The sequence below is a fragment of the Etheostoma cragini genome, chromosome 19 (assembly GCF_013103735.1).
Source record: "Etheostoma cragini isolate CJK2018 chromosome 19, CSU_Ecrag_1.0, whole genome shotgun sequence".
Taxonomy (NCBI): Eukaryota; Metazoa; Chordata; class Actinopteri; order Perciformes; family Percidae; genus Etheostoma; species Etheostoma cragini.
The window spans coordinates 10,977,528-10,989,670 of NC_048425.1; the positions used below are offsets into that span (position 1 = coordinate 10,977,528).

At 42.2% G+C, this 12,143-nt stretch overlaps 1 protein-coding gene and 1 long non-coding RNA gene across 2 annotated transcripts in view; one reads left to right on the forward strand and one right to left on the reverse strand.

Annotated features, from left to right (window-relative positions):
- fgf11a (fibroblast growth factor 11a) overlaps window positions 1-12,143 on the reverse strand; it is a 100,823-nt gene that overhangs the window by 58,303 nt on the left and 30,377 nt on the right. The window lies entirely within an intron of this gene.
- The window catches only part of LOC117934912, a 13,254-nt gene that overhangs the window by 617 nt on the left and 494 nt on the right, over window positions 1-12,143 (forward strand). Inside the window, exon 2 of the long non-coding RNA XR_004654613.1 lies at window positions 11,026-11,029. This is a non-coding gene — a long non-coding RNA (uncharacterized LOC117934912). The remainder of the gene's footprint in view (window positions 1-11,025; window positions 11,030-12,143) is intronic.

Sequence of the window (12,143 nt, forward strand, 5' to 3'; positions counted from 1 at the left end):
AAGCGGCAACAAAATGGCCGGGACATCTACAGTACTCATGCATTTATAGACAACAAAGCTAGTGTGGATCAGAGCTGCACAATTGATCAAATATTTATCTCAAAGACGATGTTGGATTCCTACCATTAAATTGACATGATTGAGTATGATATCAATGTCGAAAATTCGTGCTACGTTCCTATAAAACTGCGTATCAAACTAAGCACTTCCAAAACTGACAAGGTGACATCAATGTGGTGTCTGATGTCAGAAAAATTCAATCAAAAGTACATTACGCCATAGGCAACGTGATTCTTTTTTTTTTTTATCTCAAGCAGTTGTAACCTTTACACATTTATATTGATTTTGAACCGATTCACGATGCACTGTTACATCCGTGAGTGCTGCAGAGATAGTTTCCTTCCATTCTTTAGCCATCAAGCTGAATTGAATAGGCATGTTATAACACAAAACTTTCAGTCATCTGGCTGACAGACTGTCCTTTGTGCTGCCTGACAGGTGGAAACAAAGCACAGTTGACTTTTTCAAGTAATTGCTCCTTGAGGCCAAGCAGCGGAGCGGAAGCAATATACAGTTGCATGCTGTTCATGCAGTGAAAGAGTGAAATCTGTCTGGTCTGTGTCGGCACTGTTGTCACTGTACTACCACCTAGTGCTGCAACTAACCATTATTTTCACTGTTGATTAATCTGGCGATTGTATTGTCGATTAATTGATTAGTTGTTTGGTCTATAAAATATCAGAAAATGGAGAAAACTCAACGATATTCAGTTTACTGTCACAAAGGGGAAAAGAAAATTACTTTTCTTTTAACCTATTAATAACCTATTAATCGATTATCAAAATAGTTGGGGGTAATTTAATAGAAAACAACAGTTGGATTAATCAATTGATCTATGCAGCTCTGCTTGTGTAACAACAGAACATGCAGGCATCTGAATGCACACACTTAGTACAGTGCACCAGGACTGCACGATATAAGGAAAATATTTAATTGCGATTATTTTAACTGATAATGCTAATCACGATATTAGATCATTTTTGTATCATTATGTCATTTTAATTGAAATCATTTTAAAATTAAAAAAAAAAAGTTAAATGATTTAAGTGTCATTTTTGCGAGAATCTGTACCAAACAAAGATCTTTTTTTTAAGTGAGTATGGACATCTCTGTAGCACCAACCTTACTTTATTCAGAATAGTTTGACACGTATTTTGCGTTTACCCCTTCTCCACACTGCTCCCATCAGGACGCATATACAGGTCTTTGGTCTGGAGACGGGTCAGAGTTTTGTACCTTCTACCGTATCCTCCAAAAGTGAAGCTTCCCAGCAGTTACTGCTGTGTGTGTTTGTGTTACTTATGTGTTGTATATGCTGCCCACACGGGGTACCAGTAGAACAGACTGAAGGAGATTGCGCATTATAGGGTGATTGTCTGTCTGTCTGTCTGCCAGACAGTCAATCAAGCAATTTGGATGAAGCACTAGTCCATATTGAAATTATTTTTGCCGCCCTATTGTGCACTTGTTGTTGTGCCTACAAATCATCTTCAAGCTCGCATCATCTCTGTTCCTTCCTCAGCCAGTGGACAAAGGTCATTTCAGTATTCTTCTCAGCACTGTGGGCAAATTCCTGCTTGGTTGCTGCTACTTTAACATGCCATGCCTCAGCACACTGGACCCAGAAACACTTCTCCGCTTTCTCCGGAGTTAATAAGCTTGTTACTCCCCACTGACTCTAATATTGTCTTTCTCACAGCCAGCATGGGCCCCTGAAGCTATTAATCCATGGACATATGGATTTTACAACTGCTAGTATTTCATCTCCCAGCATTTATTGCATCCACAGCGCTCAACGGCGGCCACCGAAGCAATAACACATCATGTATTGAAATGAGAACAAGTGGAGTGTGGTATGTAGTTGTTTTCCTACCACAATGAAGTGTTTGTTGTTTTTTTGCATTTTTTGCATTTACACTCTTCTCTAATAGCTCAAAAACATCCTGATTCAGGATGAAGAGGCTCCACATGTATTCTCATATTTCACTTTTCACATTAAGTGCGCAGCTAAATTGCATAAAATTAGGGGCTCGCAGTGGCCCCAGTTGACAATGAATAATGGATATAAAGGCAGGGAGAGCCTATATGGCAGCCTAATGGCCATATTTACAAGGACCATCAATCATCTCCAAACCACCAGCAGCCTCATCCCTCATAGGACAAAGAGAGAAGAAGGGGCGGGGACGCCTTCAAAACAAACTGCTTCTCCTTCTTTCCCGTTCCATCTCCATCCCACTTCATCTCTCTCTCACTCCATCTGTGTCTCTCTCCCTCTCATGTCCAACTTTAGCTTTTAGGAAAACCAACAGTGATGAAGTACAGTCCTGCTGAAACTTGACCCAACTCCAAGGTTAGATATGTCTTTTTGGTTGTAACTAAGATTACCAATTGAAATTTCACAAAATTACAAGAACTGTGCACTTGACTGACAGCCTTGTGACTGGCCCGTTACACTTCCTGGCTCTGGGAGGGGCTAAAGTGGAGGAGAACATGACGTGCTTGGAAAGAGAGGATCAAGTTGACATTTATGAAAGAATCTAATTCAGATGTGTCTGAGCCTGTATTCCAGAAAAGAGATCAATGCCACCACACACACACACACACACAGCAGCTACAGACAACAGAGCAGAGAAGAAGAGAGCTGCCTGTATAAGGCTCTGGCTGTAGGAATATTGTCTACATGTTATGGGGTTCCAATTACCACATTATAAAACTACACGCTCTGATCCCTAATGGCTGCTTTCCTATTATATTCCAGCCACTTTTATGACATTATGGGAAACTTTGAAGCCATGAACATAAAACAGAGTGTAAAAATGTGATGCATGTAAAGCAATTACATTTAGGAAAGGGCAAAGCCTTATTTAAATAACATTTAGTAAATCTAGTCCTAAATGCAGCAATGACGTAAAAGCAATAGATTACATAACTGTCAGGATATTGCCAACTGACAGAACATTAATAATTTGGCTCCAATTATGTTCAGAACATTCCGTTCCAATTTCTTTTTTTAATGAGTAACTTTATTTTACTTTAACTATATAACTGTTGGTTAAGTGCTCAGATCTGGGATCATGGTGTCATGGCTATGCTGAACTAGATGCTCAGACAGGATGAAAAGAAGCCAACAGGTAAGCCATGTTATCTAAAACCATCTAAAACATATTTTTAATGGATTCTGGTCTGAAAACCACAGTAATTACAGTGATGACCGGCACACATTGGCCCATGAGCAGACACTGGGAAAGATGTTCATCAGGAACAAGAAACCAGTATAAACAATAAGTGAAACAACTGACACATATTTCAGGAGTGAGACGTTGTGGATTAATTAAGAAAAGCGACGGGCAAAGTATTCTGTCCGTGCTCTAAAGCCTACTGATTTAAAGTTTAAATAATTGGCCTCCTGATTAAGTCAGAGAGGGACAGAGACAAAAGCGGCTGTCTCAGAAGTGAGAGAGGGAGTGTGTACGGAGAGGAAGATAAGGAAAGGGGATAAAGAACCAGATTGAAAATGGGATGAGAAGGAACAAGAGTGAGACAAAGATGGAGAGCATAAATCAAGAAAGGAGACGACACTTTGGAAATGCTAGACGAAAGATAGCCTTGGGGAGGGGGGTTGTGTTTATAATAGGCAAACAGAGAGGGATGTGGGTACCAAGAGAGAGAAGAAGCAAAGGAATGGCTGACGGCGAAAGAGAGGGGCCCGGTGAGACAGTCCTAGCCTGGATCTGAGAGGGAGAGGTGGGTAAGAGAGTAAACCAAAGGAATGAAAACATGAGAAAAAACAGCTTTAGATCAGACACAGGGAGACAGAAAAATGAGGACGGGAGAGAGCGCAAGTGTCAAAAAGGAAATGTAAGAGAGACACTTGTACAAAGAACTCACGGGTCCTGCTCCTGAAGTACAAAAAGATCCAGCGTTACAACATACAAGTCGTCCAAAGTAAAACTGTTTGTGGAAGTTGGCATTTTTTACAGACTGAGGCCAGTCATGTGGCCAAATATGACAGCAAAGCCCAGAGGCTGCACAACGCAGAAAGATGATGTTAGCAAACTGTGTCAACTGGTTTAAACTGGTTAAATCAACATTTGAGAATATACCTCGCCAAAGCACTATGTCAGCGGACACGATAAGGGCCAAAAGGGTGGTCTTACTTCGTTACATATCTCAAGATCTAGTTTTAAGCCTTTAATTATTTGGATTCTGTGCATATTCCAAATCCATGTGTTTTAATTTAAAATTACCACACAGCAAATCATGGGGCCATGCAGTTCTCTAGCACAGAAACCCTGTATACAACGCACAGAGTGGAAGGTTTAGGGCTTAATGGGGGACGCTGTAGCTCAATTTTGCCCCAGGGCTCACTAGCAGGTTAGTCTGGACTAGAATAACTAGGAACCATGTCCATATTGGACTAGTCTCGCATTGCCAGACCTTCCTCCAAAGCGCTCACCCTTGTGAATTAGCCTACTGTTATGCTGCTATCGGTGTGATAGCATTCCATGCTAACGCCTTTCTCTCTCACAAGAGACCGCTGTGTCCAAGCCGAGGCGCAGAGCATGAGGGGGGGGGGCATCACAATGGTGGCTCTCCATCGTGATGCGGGACAACGATAGACGACGACATCGTCGACACAATCCTAGGTGTTGCACAAAACGGCTCAGGTGCCGTGCCTAAAACTTATAATGTTAAGGAAAGGCCTGGCATGTGGTGTAATAGAACACTGCAGAGGCCTGATGGGAGGAGGAAAAGACAGAGATAAAGAGCTGAGTGAGTCAGAGGTTTTCAGTATCCCAGGACCCATCTTCACTGATTCTAATTACACTAACGATCAGCTGGGAGACCCCGCCCACCCAGCGTGGATCCAGGCCAGGGCCCGATATCACCTTTGGGGGCGGGAGGAAGGACAAAGAGATGTAAAGGGAGAGAGAAAGAAAGAACGAGAGAGGGAAAGAGGTAGTTAGGAAATCAATGTGGAAAAGAGGAAGGGGAGGACATGGGAGGGAAAGAATTGGGAGGCTGGATAGGTGGAGCGTTGGTGGAAGAAGGACACTAGGAGGGAAACAGTAGTGAAGGGCATAAGAAGGAAGTAAGGAAGGAGGAAGAGGAAGCAAAAGAATAAAATAAGAGAGAGAGGGACAAAAGGACGGGGAACTCAGGGAGTAAGGAAGGTAAAAGGGAGTTAAAGGGGAAGAGAGATTGAATAAGGTGGAAGAGGAAAGAAGGGAAGGCAAAAGAAAGTAAGGGGGACAGGGGAGACAGAGGAATGAAGGCGATCTGTAGAGCAAAATTTGGAAAGAGAGAGAGAGAGAGAGAGAGAGAAAGAGAGAGAGAGTGTGAGAGAGGGAGGGAGGCGAGCGGAGACATCAATCACCAATGGCCCTGGTGTTGTATCATTGAAAAGAGTCAATGGCCAGGAACTAAACTTTCCACCCACACACTTCTCTCTTCATCACCAACATCTCTCTGTTTCTTTTGAGAAAAAGCACTGTTCCTTTGTTTCTCCTTTATGCACACTCTCTCGGTTCATCGCTCTCTTCTTCCTTCTTCCTCTTAACGACACCTTACATCTCGGAGCTTTTTAAAGCCACGCTATATTTCCTCTCTTCCTGCTAAGTGCTGACCTGTACAGAGATAAATAGGAATATTCCCTTAAGAGCCATTAGAGGCAAATACAAGCCAATTCGATGTCTATAGACACTCTCTAGATGACACTTAAAGCATATTACGCCATAACTCACAGCGACGCACAAGCGGAGGAAATAAATACAGGGCATGAAAATGTGAAAGAAATGCTAAAAAAAAGACACAAATTGGCCAAATTCTCAAAGTTTACAACTCTGATGTAATTAATTGGCTCAAAGTGTCGAATTTGCTAAAATACCGACTTTTTAGTCCTAAAACTTTAATGCTTCACACCCTCACTTAAAAGTTGGTATTCCAGCTGGATTTGGGATCAGCAATTACAGTGCATATCTATTAGGTCTGAAACGATATGAAACCAAAAGCGCGACACTTAATAACTCCCAGAGTTTTCCTTCCAGATCACGTTGCGTTTTAAGCTTTTCTGTTTGTGGAGAGCTACGTGAACACGTGAAATTATATTGATGAGGACCGGCGAGTTAAATCAGCCGTCCGAGAGTATACCAGACACACAGCTGACAACCTGCAGGTGGAGGCGCTGGAGACGCTGGAGACAGGCTCGGACGTACACGCCGCAGGCCGCTGTGGACTTGGGTCAGTCCCACAAGCAGTTTCATGAAAAGTGGCCGCATGTTTCCAACAATGTCCAAAACACCAACACCGGTACAAGCCCAGAGCTGGCCACGGACACGGAGTGCAGAAAGGGAGTCAGAGCCTCCGGACAGGTGAGCTGAGACTCCGTTTCCTGCGCTTTTTTTTGAAGGCCGGCTGCCAAAAAATGCAACTTACTAGCTAATTAATTAGCCTGAGTAAAAACTAGCTATCAGTAAACAGAAGGTGGTGGCTAATGTCTGGTGTGTGCGCCAGTGTTTGGACCACCCCCACATTTGGAGAGTGTTAATTTTAGACCCTGGACAGTACTGTGAAACAATAGCCATGTAATTTACTTTGTAAATGTAAGAGAGGCGTGGAATTGTCCCGTCGGGTTAACATACATAACTGATGAATTATTTTCATCCAATCAAAGTGAACCCCCCCCCCCTCAAAGTGATCAATGCTACTTCCCCAATAGACTACTATAGAAGTATTGTAAAGGTCCCATGGCATGATCATTTCACTTTGAGATTTTTAACATTACTATGCGTCCCCCCCAGCCTGTCTATGTTCTACCAGTGGCTAGAAATGGAGATAGGTGTATACCGAGCTCAGGGTATCCTGCTCTGCCTTTGAGAAAAAGAAAGCTCAGATGGGCCGATCTGGAATCTTCCCTTAATGTCATCATAAGGGGAAAAGGTTACCCTCCCTTCTCTGCTTTGCCCGCTCGGAGAATTTGACCCACCTCTGAGAAAAGAGAGACATCATGGCTTGCAAATGAGCAAAGCTTGGCAGTTGGTCAAGGCCACAGTTAAGTTTAGGCACCAAAACGACTCGTTAAGCTCAGGAAAAAGATCCTGGTTTGGAGTAAGACATTCCCGAGGAACAGTCAAGCGTTTTCCTGGGTGAAAGTATTTTGTTTTCACCGCGTAGTGAACTCGGCTCTCATGCTTGAAAGAGATTTATCTTCCATTAAATATTGAAGTGCTTATTTAAGTGTTTGGCATGCCTGGCACTGTTTTCACGGTATTGCAAGCAGGATTTCATTCTGGCATGTTTTGTTGTAAATGATCCCTGACTGAACCCTGACTGTTTACTGTAAACAAAACAAAAAAGTGTTACTGTTTAACTTGAATTTGCATAAGATAAATCCTTTTGATCCAACCCTGCCTCCTTAAAAGAGAACACACCCATACGACTAAACTGCATTATCCATTTTCTCCCAGATGGGGTTTGTTTTACACTTCAAACCAGAGGCAGGTTTTCCTTGTATTTGCTCTTTCTATTCGGATTTAAAATTAAATAAAATAAGCTTATAATGACAGACAAAAAAATAGAAGTTCATACAGAAATAACAAATCTGTGTTCAAAACCGATAAAAAAAAAATTGTATCCTTCAAATCCAAAATGTGATCATGTTTGACGCTTGATATTTCAAGATTCACGGAATCAGCACTGACCACAGATGTACTGACCAGTTACAGGTACTGTAGGTTATATGGAAGTTCATCACTGTGTGTGTGTTGTGTGTGCAGCTAAAGATCCTGTTACTGTTTAGATCTTTAGAAGCATCAGAACATCCAGAATCACACACACACACACACACACACAAAAATGGGCCATGACACCTGCTGCTGTCATTCTCTTTCTCAATCATCTCCCCTGGGAGAGCAAACTAAATTCATGTGAAAGTGACACCAGATGCTTTGAGCTTTCTCCATCTGCGTGTGTGTGTGTATGTGTGTGTGTGTGTGTGTGTGCGTGTGTGTGTGTGTGCGCGCTTAGGCAATGCATGTCAATGTGTAGCTGTGTATGTGCACGTATCCACCTGAGAACCTCCACCTATGTGTGTCTCTATACTTGTGTGTGTATGAGTGTGTGTACTGCGTGTGTGTGTGCGCTGATGGCTGAGTCTCTGACAGAGATGGATGAGGCAGAGGCGGACCTGCGAGGGGCTTGTGTGCTTTTGCGTCAGTGACCTCTGACCACGGCGAGGCCGGCAGCGGTGGACACGCTCTCCCACCGTGCATTAGTTAATGACCAATTTCTGTCTCCCCGCTACACACACACACACGCATGCACACACACACGCACAAAATCAGGTGGGTTTCTCATGAACAAGAAGAGTCGGTGTGTGTTGAAGCAGATGGGTAATAAGCTGGAGGCAAGGGTGAATCGACAATGACTTGACGAATTTAAACAAGCCAGAGGAACTCTTCGCCCAATTCCCTTGGATCGCATCCAGAGTCACTGATAGAAAAGAGGACAAATCAATTTGCTTTTGCATTATTATAAGAAACACTTCACAGATCTACGTACGGCGGTTTTAAACATCCGGACATCATCAGGAAATTAGATGTAATATCTTGGTGAAGGGCTCAGACTGGACAGTGTTTCTGGCTGACAAAGGCGTTTAGACAGAAATCAGTTGTATTGTTACATTGCAATGTAACATCATATGAAGTTTAAATGACGTTATTATCCACTTATTTACAATCATTTTTCTTTCTTATTCTGTAATATGAAATACTAGGCAGAATAAATGCATTTGTTAAAAGGTAAGGTTGCTCCATAGTTTTCCAAAACCAATTAAAACACACCAATGAGACACACTGCTGCACTGAGCGACGTGTTCCTTAATTAACATGAACACCCGCTGTATATTATTTGGCCCTTACATCCTGCAGTGTGTGAGTACTTACTAGAGCACCAAATGTATGTTGAGCCGCACCTGAAAATCGTCTTTGCTACTACAGTGACCAGCTGTTTTAGGAAATTAGACATTTAAAAAACATAAAAATGAAAACATACATTTGTGACTTGTTTAGATTTATATCTTTGGGAACAACCAGGTCGGTCTGGAAGGTGTAGGCTGTGTTGTTTCTCTCATGATTGTCAATTTTTCCTCAGTGGCGGTGTACAATCAGAAGGCGTGCAGGGGCCTTTATACAATGAGAGGAGGAGAAAAGAACACTTTACCGTCTCCAAGCTTAATTGCCTCCGTCTTCCCACACACTTCTCTCCTCTCATTCATCTTTAAACATATGGAGTGAAGACTTCTCACCTCCTTCCTCCTCTCTTTGTCTCCTACCTTTGGCACAATGCTGAGACAGCACCTCTTCATCCTTCATCCTTCATCTCTCTCTCTCTCTCTCTCTCTCTCTCTCTGTCTTATTTCGTCTAATGCTCTCCCTCTATCTCTCTCTCTGTCTTATTTCGTCTAATGCTCCCTCTCTCTCTCTCTCCCTCTCTCTCTCTCTCTCTCTCTCTCTTCAAGTCACAGCAGTGGAACATGGGGCATAATGCTAATCAGGCTCTTGCGTTGTGTGTACGCCTCTCTCTCTCTCTCTCTCTCTCTCTCTCTCTCTCTCAAGAGATGTGTATGTACTTCTCTCTCAAGAGATGTGTATGTACTTCTATCTCACAAGATATCTAGGTACCCCTCTCTCTAGCTCTCTCTAGAAATGTATGTACATCTCTCTCTCTCTCTCGATATGTATGTACCTCTCTCTCTCTCAAAATATGTATGTACCTCTATCTCTCTCTCCCTCTCTAGATATTTATGTACCTCTGTCTCTCTCTCTCTCAAGATATGTATGTACCTCACTCACGATATGTATGTACCTCTCAGAGAGAGAGAGCAAGAGAAACTAAACGTAAATAGAAGCAAATTGTGCCTCGCCTTTTATCTGCTCTGACTGTTACCCTTCTCGCTCAACCTCAGCTCCCAAATGAGGGAATCACAAGCCCCTATTTCTACAGGTCATATCCCTAACTAACATGTATCCCCCTGTCATGTAAAACTAGAGAGCCTCTCCTCTCTCTCTCTCTCTCTCTCTCACAAGATATGTATGTACCTCTGTCTCTCTCTCTTAAAGTCATCTCCCTAACTAACACTTCCCCCTGTCATGTAAAACTGGAGACTGTGATATGTGACATCAAATAGAGTTGTTGAAGTGATGTAGTGTGATCCTCTCTTTAATTGGGAGCAGTGTTTGTGATTAAATGACTCTACTCCGCCAGATTTTTCTGACAGTAGCCCCAAGTAACAAAATTCAACTTCAGCTTCAACTGTTGGAATTTTGAACTAAATGGATTTCTATGGATGAGTTTAAAAATGTTAGTATAGACTTGGGAGAGCCATACAGGAGTCATAAAAAATACTTTGAAAGGGATCCGTACTGTTTTTGAGCTCTAGTGATTGTTTGACATCTAAAAAAAGCAAAAATGTGACTAATGTAGGGCGGAAATTGGTGATTATTTTCACTATCAATTAATATGTTTATTACTGTCTTGATCGATCGATGTATGTCATATATATGCCTTATAAAATGTCAAAAAAAATGTGAAAATTGCCAATCAGTGTTTCCCAAAGCCCAAGACAAAGTCCTCAAACGTCCGCGTCTTGTCTTGTTTTGTCCACAACTCAGTATTCACTTTACTGTCACAGAGGAGAAAAGACACCAGAAAATCTTCACATTTAAGAAGCTGGAGTCAGAAAATGTTAACTTGTTTCATAAAAAAATGCCAAAATAGTAGTTAGAATAGAAGTCATAGAAGTAGTTGGTGACTAACGGCTTAATTGTTTCATCTCTAGAATAGGGATGGACCTGATCATCAGGCCGTTTTATGGCAGTTAGCACATTAACTGTATCTGCCCCGTATTGGCCTGATAACAGATAAAGTTAATTCATTAAAAAGTGCCCTACTTTGGCTCCACTACAGCTCTGTGTCACTACCCCACTGTGTGTGAACTATGTAAAAGCGCTTTGAGTAGTCTAAAAAAGCACTTTATAACAACCATCCATTTACATTTACATTAACTACTAATAATCGGTATCCGCCTTAAAAAAACAGTATTGGTTGATCCCTACTCTAGAATAATCCTTCCCATACCTCTCTCGTGTCTGTACGATGAATATAAAGCTCCAGTCAGCAGCTAGTTATCTTGGATTTGCACAAAAATGGGATTATCCATGGATAAACCAAACATGATAGTTTCTGTTCCTTACTGAGCTTTGCCTGCAGGTAGATTGTGTTCCATGGACAGAGCCAGGCTATATGCTGAGATAACTGGCGGCTGGCTGTAGAGCCGAGGTTTTCAAACTATGAGACGAGCCTGTGCACATGGGGTGCAGGATGTCCATCGGAAAAAAAAAATAATCCATAAATCCCCTTGGACTCACAGAATGAAGATGCTCCATAACCATCAACTTTTTAAGTTGTTTTCAATTTCAAAGAAATACTGTTACACTTGTCTGCACATCCATGGGGACACTGCAAGCAGGAAGTGCCAATGGCTAATTCAGCAAACTTTAAATGATGCCAATTTGACAAATGTAAAGTAAAAGACTCTATGGAGGCACTATACTTCCTGTTTAAAGCCCCCAAAGCACTCAAATTACAGGAACAGTAGCTGAGCGGCACACTATTCTTTATAGGGTACAATGCATATTTGTGAGACATGTTAAAATGTAAAGAACCAAAACAGTCCGAGTACAGGCAGTCTTCCCTGTATGAATATTGTGCAGCTGAAACATGACTGGCTCCAAATGAACTGAATGTAAACTGGCCATGCAGCAAATGCATTTTAGTCCTTGACATTAAAAAAAGGAGGCGCCTGGGGTGTGACAATTCTTGTCCTGCAACGAGGGATTCAATGTCCCCATGAAGGACATACAGTAGTGTGTGTGTGTGTGTGTGTGTTTGTTTGTCCTGCGGCAGTTGGGTTGCATCTTGTCACCAGATTCTGTATGACACTACTAATTAGGCTCTCAGCGTCAGACCAGCCAGAGATGGTTCACCCACACACAAACAAAGACGCGCACGCTGCCTGACTCGGG